General features: G+C 40.9%; 1 long non-coding RNA gene across 1 annotated transcript; it reads left to right on the forward strand.

Annotated features, from left to right (window-relative positions):
* Positions 1-456: 456 nt before the first annotated feature.
* Positions 457-17449, forward strand: LOC107153866. Its single transcript, XR_007346987.1, has 2 exons — positions 457-2383; positions 4625-17449. It is a non-coding gene; the product is annotated as an uncharacterized LOC107153866 (long non-coding RNA).
* Positions 17450-22062: the final 4613 nt, after the last annotated feature.

Consider the following 22062-nt stretch of genomic DNA (forward strand, 5'->3'; position numbering starts at 1 on the left):
TTGGTTTGTACCCAAAGGACTTAAAAACAGCATACTACAGGGACACAGCCACATCAATATTTATAGCAGCACAATTCACAATAGCTAATAGGAAAACTGTGGAACCAACCTAGATGCCATTCAGTAGATGAATGCATAAAAAAATGTGGCATATATGCACATTGGAATTATACTCAGCAATAAAAGAGAATAAAATCATGGCATTTGCAGGTAAATGGACGGAGTTAGAGAAGATAATGCGAAGTGAAGTTAGGCAATGCCCAAAAAACAAATGCCAAATGTTTTCTTTGATATAAGGGAGTTGATTCATAGTGGGCTAGGGAGAGGGAGCATGGGAGGAATAGACAAACTCTAGATAGGGCAGAGGGGTGGGAGGGGAAGGAAGGGGGCAGGGGATAATTAATGATGGTTGAATGTGATGATCATTATTAGCCAAAGTACATGTATGAAGATACGAATTGGTATGACTATACTGTGTATACAACCAGAGATATGAAAAATTGAGCTTTATATATGTACTAAGAATTGTAATGCATTCCGACGTTATATATAAATAAAAATAAATAAAAAAGCTTGAAGTAGAAAAAGTCGTGTTAAGGCCTACAGAGGTAACATGCCTGCCCTTTTTACTTCATTACATTTTCTCAAAAATGTACTGCAGACAGAAAGGGCTCAGCGAGCACTTGGTGAAGGAAGAGGAATTGGATGTTTGCTTTAAATAAAACCAGTGTAGTTTCAAATTTTCCTTGCTTAAAATTTGAGTATATCGGAGTGTAAAACTTGTAGAATCTCCACAAGAATATCATTAGGAAATGAATACCTCAAGCTCTGATTTGATTAAAACCATGAGATGCTCAGAACCTAGATAGGATTCCTCACAGTTCTTCATCATTTTAGATACTTAAGTATAAATTACAGTATATTAATTTAAAGCACAGTTCCTGAGATTTATGACTTCAAAGTTGAAACATATGGCTTTGTAATATTTGTTTAGATACTGAAATTAGTTGGACTCCCTAAAAAAATTCTGGAAGAAAAACTAACTTACAAATGTGTTTATTACATTGAAGATGGGGCCAAATTGAATCAGGAGCATAAATTTGATGCTTTATAACAATGTGTTATATCCTGGCAAAATTAAAGAATTTCATTGGTATACATAAACTCAGCAGAGAAATGAATAATAATCAGTGTTTATGAATTATAATTAATGGATATATGTGAATGATATAAAAATCTATAAGATATTTGTCTTCATTTTACTCTACTTAGGGCCAATTCTTTAAGTGTAACTTTGGTAGAAGAATCTTTGAGTTTAAATTAGATTTTCGTTTGAATGGAATACTGTAGTAGTAAGTGATTTTTGAAAGTTCTTGGCTGATTTAACCTTTCAAAATAGCCTGAGGCATTTTGTTTGGGATCAAAACTACCAGCATTCTCCAAATAAGGAGTTAACGTTCAGGAGTAATAATAGGATTTGAAAACATAAACTTGGCACCAAAGAGGTCCCTTATCGACAGCATAAAGGTTCAGGGTTCTCGGTGGACTTTACTTTCAGAGTCTACAGACTGTCGTGTTTAGGCTCACAAAGGTAACATGCCTGCCCTTTTGCCTTCCTACCTCTGGTGGAAACAGCTCACCTGGTAGCTGATACGTGAGGCACACAGTTGTATGCGGACACCAGGGCTGCAGTCTTGCAGGCCAGGTTAGAGTCCCCCATCTGTTGTGCTGCATTTAACTTGTAGCACTTGTTTCCTATTGGTGAATGAGTGAGTGTCTTTCTTTGGATTATTGCAGAAGCAGGTTAATTATCACACACTTTGGAGCATTGCTATTGGAACTGGAATTCTGAATACACAAAAACATGTTTCTTCAGATCATGTATTTGGTATGGCTCAGTGCTGTACTTTCTTGACCTGGTTTGCATCTATAGGAGAAGAGTGAAATTGCTGTTTTAACTTCATTACCTTCATTAGTGATATTGTTATATTTGACTATAAAAAATAAATGTGCCATAATCCCAGGAGGTGAATAAAATACTGCTCTAGCTTTATGGACCCAACTTGAAATTAAATTATCATTATTATTCCCAACAGCCAGCAGGATAAAAGGGACATCTTTCCATTTAAAATAGGATTGTGACTGTGGAATTATGTATATTTTCATTTTTCTGGGATAAAAAATGGCTTCCGATATTTTATAATTTAGTGTCATGTTAGAAATTTCATTTCATGATCATTTGTTCATTCACATGTATTTTTATTTTTAGCTCTAAGCGAAAGACATGAGGCCTCAGCCTGAAATGAGGTGTGGTTTTGAGGTCATCCGATTTCTGGCTAGAAGTGTGCGGTCGCCTCGTCCTGAAACCACTCCACACAGAATGGTAATGGCAAAACCTGAAAGAGAGAGAGGGGCCTTCACTCTTCTATGTCTGTTCCCTGTCCCACTTCCTTCCTAAGACTTAACAATCTTTAAAGGTAGGGATAAAGGGCATTAAATAACATACTGACATATCCTAGCTAAACTGGTTCAAAATTTTAATAGTAAGATTAACATCATAAATCCCCATGCTAATCAAACCTTTTGGAGTTGTTTAAACATTTTTTTAAGTGAGATTTTGAGCTACTTAAATAGCAGAAAAATATTTACCACATGAAAATAATCTGAGTCAGTAGGAATTTATGGATTGAAAAAAGTTTTTTTCTTTGAAAACCAGTAGGGTTTTCTCTTAAACAAAAGCTGATCTTGTCTCAATAAAATTTTCAGACTCGAAAATATGGATTCTTGCCATAATGCTCTTTTCCTGTGTAAGAATATTGATGTCTTAAGCATGTGTGTATGTTTGTTTTTACTTTACAAATCATAAAGTGATCATTGAGAATGTTAGTTATGTCAGTTAACTTTGCTTTAATTATTTTACATATATCCATAATTGTTTTAATTAATACAGATTTAAAATGATACCCTTTATAGTTGAAGGTAGTAAACTTTTTTTTTTTGTTATGGTAAAACTTACTTGGGGCATGTCTTCTCTTAAATTATTAAGTTTATTCTGAATGCCAGTGTTCTGTTAAGTACATTAAGGTAGCAGTGCTTACAAAACCAGCACTAGGTGTAACTTTTGTAGGAGTAGAATTTCAATAAGGTTCTTTGCTCAAATTCAGATTTTATACTGAGCCATTAGTACAGATGGGGGTTCTTTATTTTATTTCATTTCCTGTATTACATGTAACAACATTGATAGCAAAATAGCATCACAAATTGACTTCTGTTTACTCTAAATTGTGCATTTGTTTAACTAGATGAGATGTTGAGAAAATTAAATTTTGTCCCTGTCTGAAGGGCTATACAGAAGGCAAATTCTAAATTCTGTTCAGACAGTATTTTTATTTCTTAAAAAGTCATGTTTATTTTCATGCTTTCTTCTTAGAGGTTGTCACTATAGTTCTGTACATTACCTCATTACTCCACAGTATTTTCTTACTTCCCCTAATCCTGAATGTTGAGTATGACTTAAAATTTAGGAAATATGTCCTGTTTCTTCATGTATGTGACTTGCTATAATGTGATAGGGAGACTTGTTCACATGCACTGAGAAAAAACTGTTGGGTGTTCAGCCACAGAAGCCTGGGTGCTGTTAGGTTACCTAGGAGTGCTCTCAGCTTGTGTTCATGGGCCAGCCTTGCCTTCTTCTAAAGAAAGTTCTTTGTTTTATCATCACTCCTGTAATTATCTACTTCTCCTGGACATATGAACTCTGAACTCTTGGTTTTCTGTAGGTGGAAGCTGATCTAAGTAGTTTTCTCTTTCTTTCTTTTTTTTTTTTTTTGGTATTAGGGATTGAACCTAGGGGCCGTCTGCTACTGAGCTAATACCTGTTTTTATTTTTTATTTTGAGACTCTGTAAGTTGCCCAGGCTGGCCTCAAACTTGCAGTCCTCCAACTTGCAGTCCTCCTGTTTCAGCCTCCTGAGTCACTGGGATTGTACAGTCAGGCCCACCACACCCAGTAGTAGCATGGTCTTTAAGCCTACAGTAGAAGAGTTTTTCATATGATTTATTTTTCTGTATTAATAGTGTCTTAATAAGAAACAATTACTGCTGTCTATCTTTTTTGGAAATTCTGATTTTTTTCTATTTACCCAAAGTTTTTTCCTTTTTCATAAAAAGTCTTAACTAGATTGGACCTTTTTGAGGCTAGAAGAATATTGAAGAACATCTTTCTTATTTCAATACTAACCACTGTTATTGGCAAAAAAAAAAAAGTAGTTTCTAACAACATGAATTATATAAGAATGAAATCTATAATTTAAGTATCTGGATGTCTTTCACCATAATAGCTTTTAAAAGAAAGTAAAGATAGAACTAATGCCACTTTAAAGCCTGAAATTGTAAATGTGAAAAATCTTTGACCAAGTAAATACTAGATAAATAATTAGTGTGTATGCATATAGTTTAATATTTGCTGTACATAAACTTACTAATATTAGATTTAAAAGGTTCTAAGTGTAAAATGAGAAAAAGCATTAACATTAAATGTTTCAAAAATTATAAAAGTAAGTACCTTTCTGAGAAAATCTTTTCCTTTGACACTGTTTAATTTTTTTCCCTTTTTTGTTTTTTAGGTTTGCAATTTTTTTTGGTGATGGCATGTTCAGAATCTTGGATCCTTAAGTTGACCATATTGGAAATACTTAGGAACCTTGGAAGTTAATGTTGTTTTTGAATCTATAAATGACTTACTAGGTGAATTAGTAGATTTAATAAAAGTATATAAAAGAAGTTCGTTCCTGTAAGTCGGCCTGATGTCTCATACTCTGGAGATAGTGGTCTTTTCTCAGCCTGGGGCGTCATGGGCCTCCTGTTTTCCCAGGCAGTTTATGGCATTCCTCACACAACTGTTGGGTTAGCTTGTTTTCTTTTGCATCTATCTTGCCTTGCAGCAGGAAGTTACTTAGATCAGAGATAATTATTGATAAAGGATAAAAAAGAGAAAAAAGAAGTGAAATGACAATCCTAAAAGTAGTAATCATAAAATTTAAACCTGAAATTGTCCCAGAATGGTCAAGAATACACAGATGTATCCAAGTTATTCACAGAAACATTTCTGGCAGATGCTGCCAATTTGCAATATTAGCATCGCGTAACGAGGAGGGAAAAGAGCTATGGTTTTTCACCTCCTCCCTTTCACTTGTCAGGTGAATGAATTAGTAGAAAGCAAAGTGGCTGAAAGGTAGGCAATGTAAGTTCAAAGGAAAAAGAAAAACAACTGAATCTTCAGGGAGGATTAGTCCCCCTTAAGGCTTCCTTTCAGGGACCCATGGAACACATTTCCTGTTTCCAGCTGTGGACCCAGGTGTGGACACGGGTATTCTTGGGGCAGATGGAGAACTGTTGCTGGGTGCCATTCTTGGTGGTTGTCTTTTACCAACTTCTCCTATTCCTGCTGGGATTAAAGGACTCTGGGAATGTTCTGGAACAGTAACTTTGTCAGGTTTTCTTAAGATTTCTTTTAGAAGGCTTTTAGAAGCTAAAGGGCTTATCCATTACTGTTCCCCTCCCCGCCTTTGTTTTGCTTTGTTATAAGGAAAATTGACTGATGTATATTTAATAGAAGGTACATTGAGAACATTAGTTTTTTTTAAAAGCCACATTACGTTTTAATATAAAACAACTGGCATTTTAAAATCTCTTCATCTGTGATACTTTTGTCAATCGAGGTGTTTCCTCTTAGTCAATTCTAGCCACACTATTGACTGGGCTTCGGCATTTGATATACTTGGAAAGAATTAGCCAGGCTAGAAAATCATGGTCCCCACTGGAATGAATATTTTAAAAACCTTCTTAAATTCTGAAAACTGTGACTACAGATGAAAGAGACCCAAGAGGGTGAAAAAATTAAGAGCCTGACAATAAAGAGTGTGGGTAGGGCCAGGGTAGATTTTGTGGAGGTGACCTAGAGTGCACTGGAGGAGGAGGTCTTGTGGCGAGGTGGGGCTGGGGTGGCAGGGGCAGGGGCCATCCTCTGTTCTTCAGGTAGCTCCACTAGTGTGCTGCAGTATTGTAAGGATAGTGATATGGAAATAAACAGGTGCATTACCTAACAGTGAGTTTGATTTTGTTCTGGTGTGTTCCAAATAGTGATGTGACTCAAAAGATTAGCTTAACTTCAAGTAAATATCATAAATATTAAGTTAAGTTCCTGTTGTACAACTTAATAAAATAGACAACTAAGCATAGAGGAGAACGAAGCCATGTAAATAGTTGTGGTTGATGGTTGCTTCCTAGAAACTTAATAAAACATTCAGTTTTATGATTCACATTTTAGTATTCAGATTTTAGGTTGACCTCATTGTGCTATGGGAGTAGTATAGTTGTCCATGGAAGTCCACTTCCTGGTCACTGCCCTCCACAGCCTGCACATTCCTCGGCAGTTCAGAGATCTGACTCCGTTTGCCCAAGGACAAACAAAACTCTACTATGTGCGTAGGAAGCTAGAGAAAGTGAGCAGAAGCAATGGCCCTGTGCATTGGAAGTGTTAGACCAGCTCCTCCTGGAAATCTGAAAGCATGGCTCCTGTTTTAGTCAGTCTTTTCTCCTCTGTGACCAAAAGACATGAAAAAAACAATTCTAGAGAGGGAAGGATTTATTTGGTAATCACAGTTTCAGAGGTCTCAGTCCATAGATGGCCAGCTGTTAGCCAGAGGTGAGGCAGAACATCAAGGTGGAAGGGCCTGGTGAGGAAGGCAGCTCAGGACATGATAATCAGGGTGACTTACCAGGGACAAAGTATAAACCCCAAAGGCATGCCCCTGTGACTCCCCTCAGCCAGCCACACCCTACCTGCCTACAGTTCCCACCCAGTGAGTCCAGTCAGGTGGATCAGTGCCTGATCAGGGTAAGGCTCTCACAACCCAGTCATTCCACCTCTCAGTTTCCTGAACTCTGGGGGACACCTCGCATCCTAATCTTGGCTCTTTTCCCTGAGACTGCAGCACGGACATGGCATTTTGTGTGGTTCCTGTCCATGCAGGACATACCTTTGACTGCCTGTCAGGAAGCCCTGATCTGAAAGATTGTCCTCCCTTTACTTCTGCCCTTGCTTCAATTTTGCTCTCTCCCACTGTCAGTAGTTCTCTGTCACCTTGGAGTGGGATGTCTACCCTGGAAGGATGTCGATTGCCTCTCCAAACAGCTCCTGCTCTGAGTTGAGAACTTCATAAAGAAATGGACCAGAACTCTCTGCAGAGGCTGCCCCCATTTAGGCATGTACAAACTAGAGCCCAAGGCTTATACATAGTGATGCCTCTTGCTGGAGAAGGTTTTGTTTCACAATAAGTGAAATATTGTTTTTAAAATGAGCATGCTTTTTTTCCCTAAAAATTCTGGTTATTATGAATTCTTTCTCCCTAAGTGTGAATTTTTCTCATATCTTGGGTGTAAAATGTGTACTTGAAGCTATAATAGTTGCTAGAAATTTGAGATTCATTGTTTTGTGACTTCTAAATTTGCAGCACATTTTCAGGAAAATAGTCAAGGTTTCCAGATTCCATTTTATTCCTTTCAGATTTTGTGAATGTCTGATTATCTCTGAATTTTATTAATTCATTTATAAGTTTAGGAAAGACTATCTTCAGTTAGAAAAGTATTTCAACACAAAGGTCCATTTGAACAGCTCCACAGTGAAATCACAGACCATCTGCTTGGTATGTCATTCACGGGACTTTGCTGCAAAATTCAGCTTCACTCAGAAGGTCATCCTTGGAAAACGAAGAAGTCTGAAGAGTCTCTGCTCTTGGGACTAAGTGAACAGAAGGGCGTGTGTCCTCAGGGTAACAGTGCAACATATCCTGGAAGCATCTTGGACCGCATCGCTGTTGGTACCTGAGGCAAGACTTGACTTTCGTTTACGAATTGGACCTACAAGGTGTAAGCTGATCTATATAACATAGATTTAATGTATGCAAAATACAACCTTCACCCCAAAACATTTCTGTCAGTACAGTCTGTTGTTAATAACCCACACTGGTAGAGGGGAGCCTGGATCAGACAACTTAACTGAAGTCAGACAACATTCAGGATTTGAAGGTATTTTTGTAGTTCATTTTAGCATACAGTGTTTGGGATTCTACACATGTGCCTTACAATTTTCTGTCCCCAGAGAGAGGGACCAGAGAGAGGAGCTCGAATTGATCCATGCTTCAGATACCCATTTTACTGGGGAGAAAACATCAAGCACAAGATTCTAAAATTGGGTGGAGTCCTGTGACATTTCTCCTGCTTACACTTTCCAAGTAAATTTATTACATTTACTTCTAGCTTTTCAGAATGATGCCCAGTTTTAGTCACTGCCTTAAGACCATCCAGGTCAGTCTTCCCTCCTGTGGTTAGGTGTTATTCTGCTGAAGATGAGAGTTTTCAGCTGTTTCATTGTGAGAATGCGCCTACTGCCTTTTATTCTACCTCCCTTCCTATGGGGAGTAGACTTGTTCTAGTCATAGGTGTCTTTAGCCTCTAAGGTTTGCCTGTAATAATTCATGGATTCTAAATGTGGCCTTTTGGTTGTGCTGTTGAGGTGGTCTCCACGGGACAATTGCTCTTCTCTGGGCATGGCTCGGGGTGGTTTCCAGCCTTTCCTTCCAACCACTGCATTCTCCTCAGGCTAGGAGTGGGTCTTAGCACGCCCCAGGGGTGGGAGGATGCAGAGCGACTCTGGAAGCTGGCTAGCTCCTCCATCAGTTAAGGAGATAGCTGAAGAAAGCCACCTGTTTACCTCAGGTGCTATTAAAAACACATGTGCAGAGAAGGCCACGGTTTTAGGCCCACATGAACCCACATTGAATTTGCATTGTCTGTTCAGGTGTGTCTTACTTTAAAACAATTACAATAATAACAACCCTTTAAAAAAATTTTCACATACCACTGATTAAGATACTGAATTTTTTCTTGTAGTTTTCAGAAACATTGCAGATGTGTTTTGTGTAAGAGAATATATTGTATATAATAATTTCCTGACTCTTGCTCTAATAAAAATTAAGTTGTCTAATTATTCAAAACCTAATAGTTTTACTTTTGAGAAAATTTTAAAGCATGACTATTTTTACTTTTCATTCTCAGAAGCTTGTATGTGTGGTGTGCATGCGTCACATAATCACACTCCTCTTTTCTCCAGTGAGAGTCTCTGAACTGTTCTGAGCACTGTATAGTAGGGGGACCCCAAGGCATATCAGGCTTTTCTGTGTGAGTAGCAGAAACTGTGTTCTAATGAAGTAGCTTGTACGTGAGTTTTAATAAGGACCTTTTTTGTTTAAAATATGCACACGAAGTAAAGGAAAGGAAATGGACAAAAACATCTACAAATAAGTCAATCTAAATCAGGGTCTGGAGCTAGTCTCCCTAAAGTTAACAGTGCTAGTGAGTCAGTAGGCATGGCAGGGACGAGGGTGGGGATGGGGGCTTCCTTCTGGAATCAGCAGCGGTGTGGGCAGTGTGTTCGCTGTGTGCTGTGTCTGAAGCCAACGTCAGGAGACCTTGGCTACTGAAAGTTCACCCCGTAGCTCTGGCATAATTGGTGGTGGTGGTGGTGGAGGAGTGTCCCTTTGCAGTAAAACAGGGACAAGGTAGGGACTTCAGATGTTATTTTCAATAGAAAAATTCCTTTGTACTTTATGCCCTTTTCTTAGCTATATGTCCTCATTTTGTAAAATTAAGTTTATAGTCCTGAGTTCTCTAAAGGTACTTTTAAATTATTTTATTGGTCTGTAAAGTCAAAAAGCTGAGCACAACTCTTTTCTTGGAACTATAAATATTAGCATGTTGAAGTCTTGGTTCTCCTCAAGGACCTATTAATTTTTGTTTACCCCATAACCCATACTCATAGGACACTAGTTAGAGAGTCTGAGAACAGTTTGTCAAGACAATTACTTCAGCCCTGCTGTATATTGGGAGTCATGGTTTTAAAAATCTGACATGGTAGCCGTTAAAAGGACAACTAGCACTATTCTGTTTCTGTCAATTCTTGTCCAGAGACTTCCTATAAATCTCTCAGATTACCAGTATTTATGCAAATATGCACTACAATACAGACTTCTAGGAAATCACTTATACTACCTTGCTGATAATTTTCTGACCTGCAAAATAGCCATCAACCTATAAAAAAGTTGTACAACAATCAATGACCAAAAATGATGCAGTGGTTATAATTTGTATCATTTTTATTTCTGCTCATCTATAATACCAAGTTTAAGACTAACTCTAGATATCATTGTCTTGTGTGACTAGACCACTTGTATCACTTAGATTAAAGAGCTGGGCAAAAAGCCTCTGAAGGGAGGAGATGTCAGGGATGAATCTGTGATAGGTTCGAGTGATGTGGTCACCTTCATCTTCCCCATGGAAAGACATTTTCTAGAAATATTTAAATAATAACCAGTTTTCATATCTTGTCCACTTAGGGCAAGCCAGTGCTTATATGATTTGTCATTGTTCTTATATATGATTTGTCAAGGAGTGAAGACATTGGGATTTTTTTCCTTGAGTTTCTCAAGAGTAGGGTTGGTGTCCTTCCTAAGTGCTTGTGGGCAGGACATTGAAAGGAAGTCTGTGGTCCCTAGTCTGGTGTACCTCCCTTTCCTCTGGGATGTTGCTCAGTAGGGACAGCTTGCCCTATTCTTTGCTGTTTCCTTAGAGACTTCTTAGGAGTCCCAACAGTGGATTATTAAACCCTGGACTATGGGTAATTGGGCAGAAGCCTGCTTCCTGTGTTCACTGGGACTTGAGAGTAAGAATGAAATTGCTAAATAAGATGAAATTGGCTGGAGGGTATTTGAAACTCCATGTGCAGGTGACTCCCCATCCTTTCTTATGGGTGGAGGAATATCTGTGGGGGCTTTTGAGTGTCACAATACTTGAAGGCAGAGTTTGCCATTAAAATTGGATTTGGATGAAATATTTTGAAATTTCTCAATTTTGCAGCAGAGGAAGATGATAAATTGATACATATTGACATAGCCAGAAACGATGATCCTTGTGGAGTCTGGGAAGAGGTTCTGCTGGGTCTTGATGACACAGCTATAAGCAGGCGTCTCAGTCTTTTCTCCTTCCAATATCTCTGTCTTGTTCCAAAGCAAATTGTATTTTTGGTTAAATGACCTCTGAGGTTTCCCCTAGAAATTGGGTTTTCCTTTAGCTCTTGATTGGTTCTCAGTGGCCTGGTAGGCACCGTGTCAGCTTAGAAATTCATGTCACAGAATGGATTATTATGCAATTTTAAGAGCCCCATTTGTGGAGTCTTCTGGAGCATATTAAAATATTGAAGACATTGTAGGATAGTTTTTCTGCTTTGAGAAATGAGAAAGTACTTAATGACTGGGCCCAGTGTAGGCTTAAAGTGCAACTCTGGGCTTGCTTGGGCTACATCCCCAGTTCCTGTTTGGCCTGATTCAACAGGTCTCTGGCTGAGTGGCAAGACAGAATTTCTGAGCAGTTCAATTTCTTGATGATCTACAAAGTTTAAGGCAGCTATTGGAGCATTGCTTTATTTCCCGTACATATATATATATTTTTAAATAAAAACGTTTCTCCAGAATATTACTAAACATTTTCTCCCTTTGATCTCTCAATAACTGTTTTCCCAAAGTACAGATGAATTCTTTTTCTTGTAAAGGTGATCTGCTTTGTACAGTTTTCAAATGATGTGGAAAAATAAAAAGAACTAAGTTTACTGCCTCACTACTGTTACTACTCCAGTCCTCACCATTGTACACTGCTTTGCTGTCAGTGGCTTGCGGTGCACATTGTCCATGCTAACAGCATCCTTTCAATGGCTGTGCTGTGTGGATGGTACAACTCCCTATTGCTGGAAATTAAGTGGTTTACAATTTCTGTTATTTGGGTTCTTTCCAGTTTTTGAGTCTTAAAAACTCAGTTTCAATGACTATCCTTCTGTATAATTTCTACACTCACCCAATTATCTCCTTGGTATAAATTATAGACTCTTCAAAAATTGGGATGTCTATGGAGATGCACAATACTGGGAATTAGTTCTGTGAGGTGATGTCTTTGAGCATTTTGTGTGTGTGCTCAAATCACTCAAGCAGCAGCCTCTCCCTTCAGGTCTACATGGTATATTGCAGGATGGGTGTGGAGGATGGATGGCAGCCTTTCCTGCACCACTTGCCCCAGTACTTGTTGCAGATAAAGGTCGTCTGCAGCCAGGTATTAGGTACTGACTCCAAGACTAATGACCAAGATTTAGAGTCTAAAATGATGAGTGCGAGTCATAGGAAACAGAAAACAGAACTTTCTGGATTCCTCCCATGAAACTGCTTTGATTCCCAATTCTACTTGTCTAATTAGGCACATCAAAGAGACACGTATTTTGGAGAAGTGGAAGTTCTGGTGCATTTCTCAGTCTAGCCAGTCTTAACAGAGGGCCAGATGTAAACGTCAATTCATTCTCGTTGCATGAGGGAAGATACCTTCTGGAAGGTGTCTGATTGGATCTGCACACTTAGGGTTGCTTGGTGTCTTCTACCCTTGTGTTTGCCTCAGCCACTCTTGGGTCTTAAGATCTCTGGATGGTTTCTAGACTAAATCGCTGGCCACTGAAAGTGAGTAGAACCCAAAGCCTTGTAAGGACTCCATGTCCCACTGTGGAAGGCTTGGCTTCAGTTGAAGTCAGTAATTCTATTCTCCATAAAAATGAGCTCCACTTGAAAACTAGCTGTACCCATTCCTCCTCCACCCTGCCCCCTCCACCCTCCTCCTCCACCCCCCCCCCCACTGCCTTTACATTTGTTGCACACAAGCCTTGCTCCCTGGTGTCCCTTGTACCTCTGAAATGCTGAAACGTCCTCAGAGAAACATTCTCTGACCAACCCATGTGAAGTAGCACCTCTGGCACTATCTCTGTTTCCTTGTAGCTGTCACAACCTGGTCACAACCTGACATACATTTGTCCTCTGCACTAAAATATAAGCTCAGAGAAGGCAGGTTCTTTTTTTAGTTTGGCTATTTCCTCAAGACCTAGAGAAATCCCTGATGTTACTCATTGAGTCTCTATTACTTGACTACGGATCAAGTCCAATGCCTGCAGCCGAAGAATTGTGAAGAAACTTGAGATTTTAGAGGATCTGGATTTGCAGGAGAGCAGCACCTACCTCTGGCCAGGGAGGGGCTGCCCTGTCCATCAGTGCCAGGCCTCCCTCTCTGTCCTCTGTCTGAAGCCAGAGCCTAAAATTCCCCATTTGGATGTTGACATGTGATGGTGAGGAACATTGTGTAAGCATTTCTGGGGACTGGTCCAGTTGACATTTGTGGAGTAACAGCCACGGTGCTGGGCATTATGTGGGGAACCAGCGTCACAGAAGTCGCCTGGTCAGAGTTGCCAAGCTGATGCCTCCTTGAAGTGAGAATGTAGGGGACAGGATTGCCCAGCTGCAACCCCCAGGCCAGACACAGGAGCTCTGAGGGAGGGAAGCTGCGTTCATTGGGACAGAGTCATGTGGAGCCTGGCTGCTTGTGGGGAGGCATCAGCCTGGGTTGTGCTCCTGATCTTGGGTAGAGGAGGGCAGAGAAAGGAGAAGTGAACCCACCTAAGGGTGCTTGGGAGCCCCCAGAGCTCTGAAAGGAGGAGGGAACTCAGCCCCACTAGTAAGATCTCATGATTCCTCGTTCTACTGTAGACCTCTGTAGTCTCAATTCAGAACTTAATGTATATTTGTGGGGAATATTCCAGAAAGTTCCAAGACCCAGAAAGCCTATTGAAAACCAACTTTTAAAACAACAGAATTTGTATTTTTTATCTTTTTCCCTCCCTTTTGTAAGATGAGAGACAAAAGAAGAGACAGAATAGCTCCTGTTTCTCTAAGAATATGAATAGACTAAAAGGAAACAGGATTCCTAAGGGGATCTCACTTATGCAAGCAATACATTATTCAAAAATAAATTCTTCAAATACTCCAAAGAGGTCCCTTGAACTTTTCTGTAAGGAATGAATATTTAATTGAAAACAGAAGCATAGTGCAAACATGCATGAACATGCTATCCTAACCTATGGAGACAGCTTTCTGGCCTAGTTCTGATGAGATTTGATTTCTGTCCTAGCTGAAATTACCAAAATGTCGTGCTACAGTGTGCTGACACAGAAGGTTCTGAGCAAGATGCACACACGACATTAGTAGCATCAGGAAAAACCCTGATGACAGTAGGACCTCACGGTTATGCTGTCCACTGGGTCCTATCGCTTATGCACCAGCTCTTAGAAATCATGCTACAGGGATTGACAGATTCCTCCTGCCCAGTCTTCACATTGTCACCTGGGAATTTAGTTCAGTTGCAGATTCTGATTTGGTCATTCCTCCTTTAACCCCCTTGAAGGGAAGCCCCACTGCTGCTCCACCGGCTGTGTGGCAGTGGTGGCAAGTCCCAGCTTGCCAAGGCCTTGGGCATGCATAGATTTCATGGAAACTTTGAGACTGCCCTGGGAGTTGGGCAGTGCTGGTGTGACCTACTTTTACCCATTACAAAATCAGTGAGGCAGATGGCCAGAGTGTGTGCTAGGATCCAGAGTTTGACTCGTGGAGTGCTTACGTTGAACCAGTTCTGACCTGGTTGTTGCATCATGGGGCAGGGGTGAAACTAAAATGGTAGTTTTGGAAAAGCAAAGGGAAAATACAGAAATATTCTATTATTAGAATTGTGTCTTTTGAGGTTTTAAAAGTAAGAGCTAGTGGGCTAAGGACTTGTAAAGTTTGCACGGGAGTTTTAGACTTGCCATTTTTAGGCAACAGGACAAAGGCACAAGCTGAGCGTCCTACTCGTGGCAAACTTCAAAGATGGTCTTTGGGGAAATCTGGTTCCACTTGAGCATAGGCAGCCTTCCCCCTTCCAGATGGAAACAACCTGAGAGCTCCGTAGTGTTGGTGGATGGAGCGCCATGCTGTCAGATGACCCAGAGGACATGCAGATTACCTGCAGGTGGGCTCAGCCTCAGAATTGGCAGATCAGCAAGGTTTTAATGTGAAGTCTGGGTGATGTTCAGTGAGGTCTTGTGCGTATTCTTCATATGGTATGTGCTGAGAAATAGCTTAATGTTATGAAACAAGGAACCACAAGGAATCAAAGACTGGCTTGGACATGAAGGGTGGTGCTGTGGACTGGTCCCTGCTGTCCTGACTTTTGGCTCTTGTGTAGATATTTTCCCTCATTTGTACCTTAGCTTTATCATAGTTTTTAACATTCAGAAAATTTTGCAATTTTATTTAGACCAAAAATTTAAGCATTTATTTTGTGCTTGTTTCTGCTTTTATGTCTAAAAACGTTTTCCCATTCCTGAAATAAAATGACTACTTAAATTTATTTTTAATTGTAGACTTAATTGGAAGACAGTGGAATTCTAGTTGGCAGCAAGTGTTTGGAGAAAAAATACACCCCTTAATTAAATCTGGTAGAGTCTTAACCAGATTGTATATCAGAATCACCTGTCTGTCTGAGCTTTGAAAAATTCCCAATGCCAGGGTCACATCACAGATCCACTGGATAAAATTGTTTTGTAAAAATACCTTACACAAGTCTACAGGTTTACAAAGGGTCCAGTTGTAGATGATTTTTTTTTTCTGTTATTGCTTGATTTACACACTAGCTTTTGTTAGTATAATGGGTATGTTTGTCATAGTCATTACCATTTGTTAACAATGAAAATTAGAGCACTGTTCTCACTTCCATGTGGGAGAGATTCCAAAACTGTGCACCCAGGAATGGGGGTGCTCCCTGCAAAATTATGCTGTTCTCCAAAAGTACCAGTCTCACAGATGGCATCCTTTGATGTGCCTGTGCTTATTTCTGAGTTCTATAGTTGAGTCTTATTTCTGTCTTATGTGCTACTACACTGTAGCAAGAAGCTTTAAAAAAAACAACCAAAATTTAGAATATATAGTGTATTTATTAATGCTTTATATTTGTATAATATTTTGTACCAAAAATCATTGCTCTTTGTTGCAAACAGTAGTGTCTCTTGTGAATTGGCATATGGAACTAGCCGGTTGATTTTTGCAACTTGGGAAAAGAAAGATAAAAAATTGTCATTTATATCTCTGTACAAATCCAACTGTGTTCATCAGTTAAGACTGAAAGCACATTTTCTAGTTTTCTGGCCTGGGGTTTCAGATGTGCTCATTCAAGACTGTATAAGGCAGTTTGCCTGTGAACCAGCTGATTCATTTGAGTGTCTGCTTGGTAAGCAGCATTCTTTCCTGAAGGAGCAGCCAGTGGCCTATAACAGGCAAGATGGAAGTACGGGCAGACCTTGACTTTGGGCGTGTAACATAGATGTCCCTGAACCTCAGAAATGATGAAGTTGATGACGACAGTGACAACTGGCCTCCTCTTCAGGCTGTGGGGGAGTTTACATCTGGAGTGTTTTCCTTTCGTCCCCCACCCTGCCCAAGGCAGATGACTTGGGTGGGGTGTTTCAGTGTGAGGAAGGTGGACAGAGGGTTCCTAAAAGAGGTTCTTTTCTGTTTTTTAGGTCCTCTGATCAGTCTGGGAGAGTTGTTATATACACCCCAAACACAGATAATACAAAGATCCTGACTTACAAAGTGCTAAATTTTGTGTCACAAATGAGAAATTTATTACTTATATGAAAATGTAAAATGAGAGAGGCATTGCTTGAAATAAATTATTACAGTATTTTTATATCATTTTCATGTGAAAAGTACTTAAACCCAGATTTGAGTGCATTTTTGATAATTTCAAAAAGAAGAAAAGGGCCATGTTGCCCAAAACATAAGTATGGTAGCTGAGTGGCTGAGTCTGAGGAAGGGACTGAGCTCTGGCTATGCAAGACACAACCCGCTATAGACTTGGCCATGCAAGACACAACTCAGAGCAGTTTTCCTGGCCATCTTTGTTTGGAGGGCAGTATCCGAGGGTATGACTTGAGCTGAGAGCTGGACTGGAATGCTGTATGGCAGGATATGCCGTGGGGTCCACTAACTCAGCATTCCAGGGCCAGCCAGACTCCCCTCAACCCCAAGCCTGGGGCCTGTTGCTCAAGGTCTCCCTGCCCCTCATTGCCCCCTGCAGGTTGAAGCACTTGCTGGCTGGGTTGTGTGGTCTTTCACACCCCCTTCAGTTCTGGCATTCTATGATGAAAAGCCTATTTATTGATTATTGTGGACCAGAAAAATCCAGAGAGGTTGAAAGATAGCTGGTTGTGATGGCACACACTGATAATCCCACTGACTTGAGAGGCTGAGGCAGGAGGATGGGAAATTCAAGGTTAGCCTCAGCCACTTAGTGAGACCCTGTCTCAAAATCAAAAATAAAAAGTGCCAGGGAATGTAGCTTAGTAGTATAGCCCCCCTGGGTTCCATGCCCAGATCCCCTCCAGCGGCCAGGAGGTTGTGATAATGGCAGCGCCCTTCTCCAAAAAAAGAAAAGAAAAAGAAAAACAGAGTCTGAGCTCCTTTCTGGCTGAGGTTCCTTTGGAAGCAAAGCAAAATAAGGTTCATGATCCACCTTACTGATCTTTGTAGGGCAGCACCATGGCCAGCTCCCATCCAACTGGCTAGGTCATAGTTTCACCCAGTTTGCCCATTGCCCCACTTCAGTGACCCCACATCATGTCATGGCTCCAGAGGATCTGGCCTTTCCAGCCAGAGCCCTTATCTCCACCTCCACCCCCCGAAAAAACCCACAAAACCTAGAGGAGGGCGTCTCAGGTCAGTGGGCTGTGATATCAGTTTAATGGCCACAAGACTTCTTAAAGTAAATGAAATAAAATATATCAAAATGCTTCATAGTTAATAAGGGTGATGATTATTTAACAAATTATTCACTTTTATATTCGTAGGTTTGTGTGTGTGTGTGTGTGCGCGCACGCGTGCTTGCACACTTATTGCAGTGAAAAATGTTTCTCATTCTGAGTTGTAATCAGGAAAAAAAAACATTGGTATGGACTCATAATTCCTTATCTTCAATCCACATTGCAAAAGCTGAAAGAGTTTTTTTAAGCTTGGCACAAAGTCATTTGGCAGCAAAACACAACCTATTGTGATTTAAGGTTATTTATAGTCTTTCTTTAGTGTATTTGTATGCTCAGCTGCAGAAAGGAGTGGTACCTTTGACCCCAGTGGGCATCTTCACCTGATTATTTTTCTAGAGGCAAAGAAACTTTTACTGCAGGGGTTTTGCATAAGAGGTTGTGGATCTGCATGAGGAGTGTAACTGTTGTTTATTAGTTCAGCAAACATTCATTGAATGCTGTGAGCTTGGCACTGTACTGGGTGTCAGATGTAGAAGGAAGAAAAGTTAGTGTGAGATGAACTCTTGGAGAACTCAATCTCAAGGGCAGGGTGAACTTGGGACCACCAGAGCTGGGCTTCCACTTCCGATTCTTCCTCTTGGTTAGCTTACCCAGGCCCACAGCTGCAGGACTTTCTCTTCACTTGGCTTCTGCATCTCCCCTTTCCAGCTGTCCTTCAGGGCTTCACACCAGACTTCAGCTCAGTGTTGAAAAACAAACTCCCAGCTGCCTCCTCCCATATTCCTGTGTCCAGTGTTCCCCTCACCTGGCCTCCGCCTTCTCCTGCCTGGCGCTGTCATCCAGTCATTGGAAACTGTTGCTTTCCCCTGGCGGTAGCCTCCTGCCTCTCTCCTTCCCCCTCTCTCAGTGCTCTGTGCTGGTACAGGTGTTCATTATATTCTCCCACACAAAACAGATGGTCTAGAAGGGTGATCAGGCACACAGGGGTGTTGGGGTCATAAAGACCTGGGTTTGAGTTGTGTCTCTTCCCCATTTTACTGAAGGATCTTAGTTTCCCTTCTTGGAAACGGGGTTGGTGATAATTAGTTTGTGTATGAGTTAATTTAGGAATAGAAATGTATCCAGGGCATATGAACACCATAAGCAATGTGAAAAAATAAGTCACATTCTGGGTGCAGATATTTATAGGACCCAGAACTAACAGATTAGTATTTCCAATCTATTAAGAGCTTCTTTCAAACCGATTTTAAAAATACATTTTTTTAAATGGGCAAAAAATATGAACAGGCAATTTCTGAAGAGGAAATCAGAATATCAGTAAGTATGTAAAAAGATATCTGACTTTATTAGCAACTCGGAAAAATCAAATTAAAACAATGACATGCCCGGGGGGTATAACTCTGTGGTACCATGCTGGCCAGTTTGACCCTCAGCATTTTAAAAAAACAACAACAACAATTTACCTGTCATATGGCACAAAGTGTAGCCAGTATGTCAAGCAAAGATCATTTGCTTGGCATGTTGCTGGTGGGTGTGTAAACTGGCTCACACTCTGTTTTAAAGCAGTTGGCAATATCCAATAAAGCAGAAGCTGTGTATACACCGGCCACCCAGCAATTCCATCGCCAGGAATATCCTTCGCAGCATTGTTTTTAGTGGCAAAAGCATTAGACATAAAAATGTCTCATAAAGGGAGACTGGGTTGATTGTAGATATTCATTTAATGAAATGCAATAGAGTTATTAAATAAATTAAAAGCTTCATTTGTATCATCATGTATAATTCTTGAAAAAAAGCAAACTACAAAAGTGGCTGCCCCAGGAAGAGGGGCATGGAGAAGCTTCAGTTGCATGTAAAACGATTTATATCTCAAGAAAAAATAAGCTGTGAATATGAAATGTTAACATTGGACAGAGCTGGGTGGGTGGTTATATAAGTGACCCTCATGTCATTGCTTTTACCCTTCTATGTCTGAAATGCTTTATTTCTGGAAAGCAGTTGGTGGCGTACAGTAAGTACTACTTCTCCATTCAGAAGGCTTCTACAGTGTCCATTTTCCTGAATTGAGTTCCAGTCAGCCAGTCTGGCAATCCAGTTCACATCAAATCTAAATTTCTGGTAAGGAGCTCAGGACCCTCTACTCCCTGACTCCAGCCTCCGTTCCTAGCCTTGCCCTCCCATGCTTCCCTTGAGGAACCTTTATAGGGTGCCAAGTCATGCATGGCCTGCGGGGTTTCTGTGGCTAGAATCTCCTCCTTCCTTTCCTCTGACTATGCAAACATGACCCCCCCCTTTCAGAGCCTATTAAAAGGTTGCCCCATTCTCCTTTCTACCCACCTACCTACTACCTATGTACTCACTCTTCTGTCCACCCATTCACCTATCCGCCCACCCACCTACCCTTCTTTCTGTCCATCTGTCCATCTATTTATTGAGCCTCTTCAAAGCTTAAGGCATATATAACCTACCCTGATTGGCCCTGCCAGAAATAATCACAATTTCCACAAAAATCCTTGTATTGATGTAAGTCTCCAGCATGGAATTGATCACACTAGAGTTCGTTCATTTCCTCTTGCTAGACTAAGTATTGAAGGGCAGTTACCATTCCATTCATTTTTAATGAACTGTTCTTTCAGGAGCTCATTAAATATTGGCTGAAGAAAGAAACGAGTCTCAGATCGTGTGTCCAAAACATTGAAATCAATGTTAAGATTAGGGTTTAATCCTCATTCGAAATTGAATACTTGGTGTCTTTAGCTCCTTGATTTTCATAGGCGGGCCACACACTCCCTTTTGTCTCTGATACCTGAAGGATTCCTGATTCGCCATTCTGCCTCACGTTTGCTGAGAATCTAGATGCCCAAGCATCAGGCATGATTTTGCCTCTCTAGGGACTTTGCACCTGGTTGGAGAGCGAAGGGTGTGCCACAGGAGAGTAGCAGCATGACAGAGCAGGTAAGGTCTGAGCCAGTGAGTGACCTTGGCCTCTTGACCTGAAGTCATCATGGGGAGCAGCTTGGTACTTGCCTGACTGTGTTAAGACTGGTTTTGAGAGATTCATTCTTGTTTGAGAGGATGTGGGTCAAAATTATCATTTTATGTCAGATGGGTTTCTGTAAAATCCTTTTCTCTTTTTGGCACAAGTAGATCCTTAACAGCATCTCTCTTATGTGTAAGCTGATACGCAGGTACAGATTTGAAGATGTCTTCTGATACGCAGTTTTATGAGGTGTGAGCCTGAAGTAGCTTTCTGACTTTGACACTGAAGGGGATTTTCTTTCAAACAGGTGTGTGTCTGAGTTCTAGAGCTGCTGGCTTTCCCCGCATCTTTTCCCCTCCAGTACACCCCTGGAGCCATTTCCAGCGCCCAGTCATGGGTTGTCTGTTTTAACAGCTTTTCCTTGTTTGGGTCAGCTTCTTGAAAATTTTGGGTTGGAAGGGGTCTATATAATATGATGCCACTCTTTCCAGGACAGAGGTACTTTACCTCTGCCTTTACCTCTCTCCTGAAGCATTTCTAGCCAGCGAGAGTCATTGGTGATGGCTTTTTTGTGTGAAATGGGATGTTCACAAACCTGTGAACATCTGAAGGCAGCAGGTGGGTTGGGCTCTCTACAGAAGGGATCCACATAGTGTTCCAGGAAGACCCCAAATCCCCTGGAAGGTTCAGTCTGCTGGCAGATTTCAGTCTTATGGAGCAGTGAGTTTATTCCAACTTCCTTTGAGCTCTGGCACTGTTGGGGTACTGCCTTCAGGAATGTTGACCATATTCCTTTGGGATCATTGTGAGTGGCATCTCTTAGTCTCCTGTGCAGCAAATAATAGCATCCAGTTCTGGCTGGCTGCATGTAGGGAAGGGGTGGGAAGAATGAGCCCTGAAGGCATAGGGAGAATTTGGGGTCCCACGTACAGGTTGGACTGGAGACCAGGTGACTAGGAGGAGGCAGCAGGTAAAGTCCCTGTAATGAGATGGTATACTGTGTCCCTGGACCCTCTAGACATCCCGAGACCTGGCCAGTGCCTCTTATTGGCCCAGTGGGAGCCTCATGTTGTCCCCTCTGGATAAAGGACAGAGCAGGAGGGTCTGGGGCTTTCCTCTTCCAGATGTACAGGAAGAGGAATTGCCCTGCTGGGGCTGAGGGCCAGCGATGGGGAGCTGGTTACTAGACAGCCATAAAAGCAGCCGGGATCACAACCGGTGAGGAAATCCTGAAGTCACCATGTTGAATGTTAAGACTTTATCAAACATAAGCTTCATGCCTGTTTTGGTGGCTGGGGAGGTAAATGTGAGTT

Source organism: Marmota marmota, unplaced genomic scaffold (genome assembly GCF_001458135.2).
Source record: "Marmota marmota marmota unplaced genomic scaffold, marMar, whole genome shotgun sequence".
NCBI lineage: Eukaryota > Metazoa > Chordata > Mammalia > Rodentia > Sciuridae > Marmota > Marmota marmota.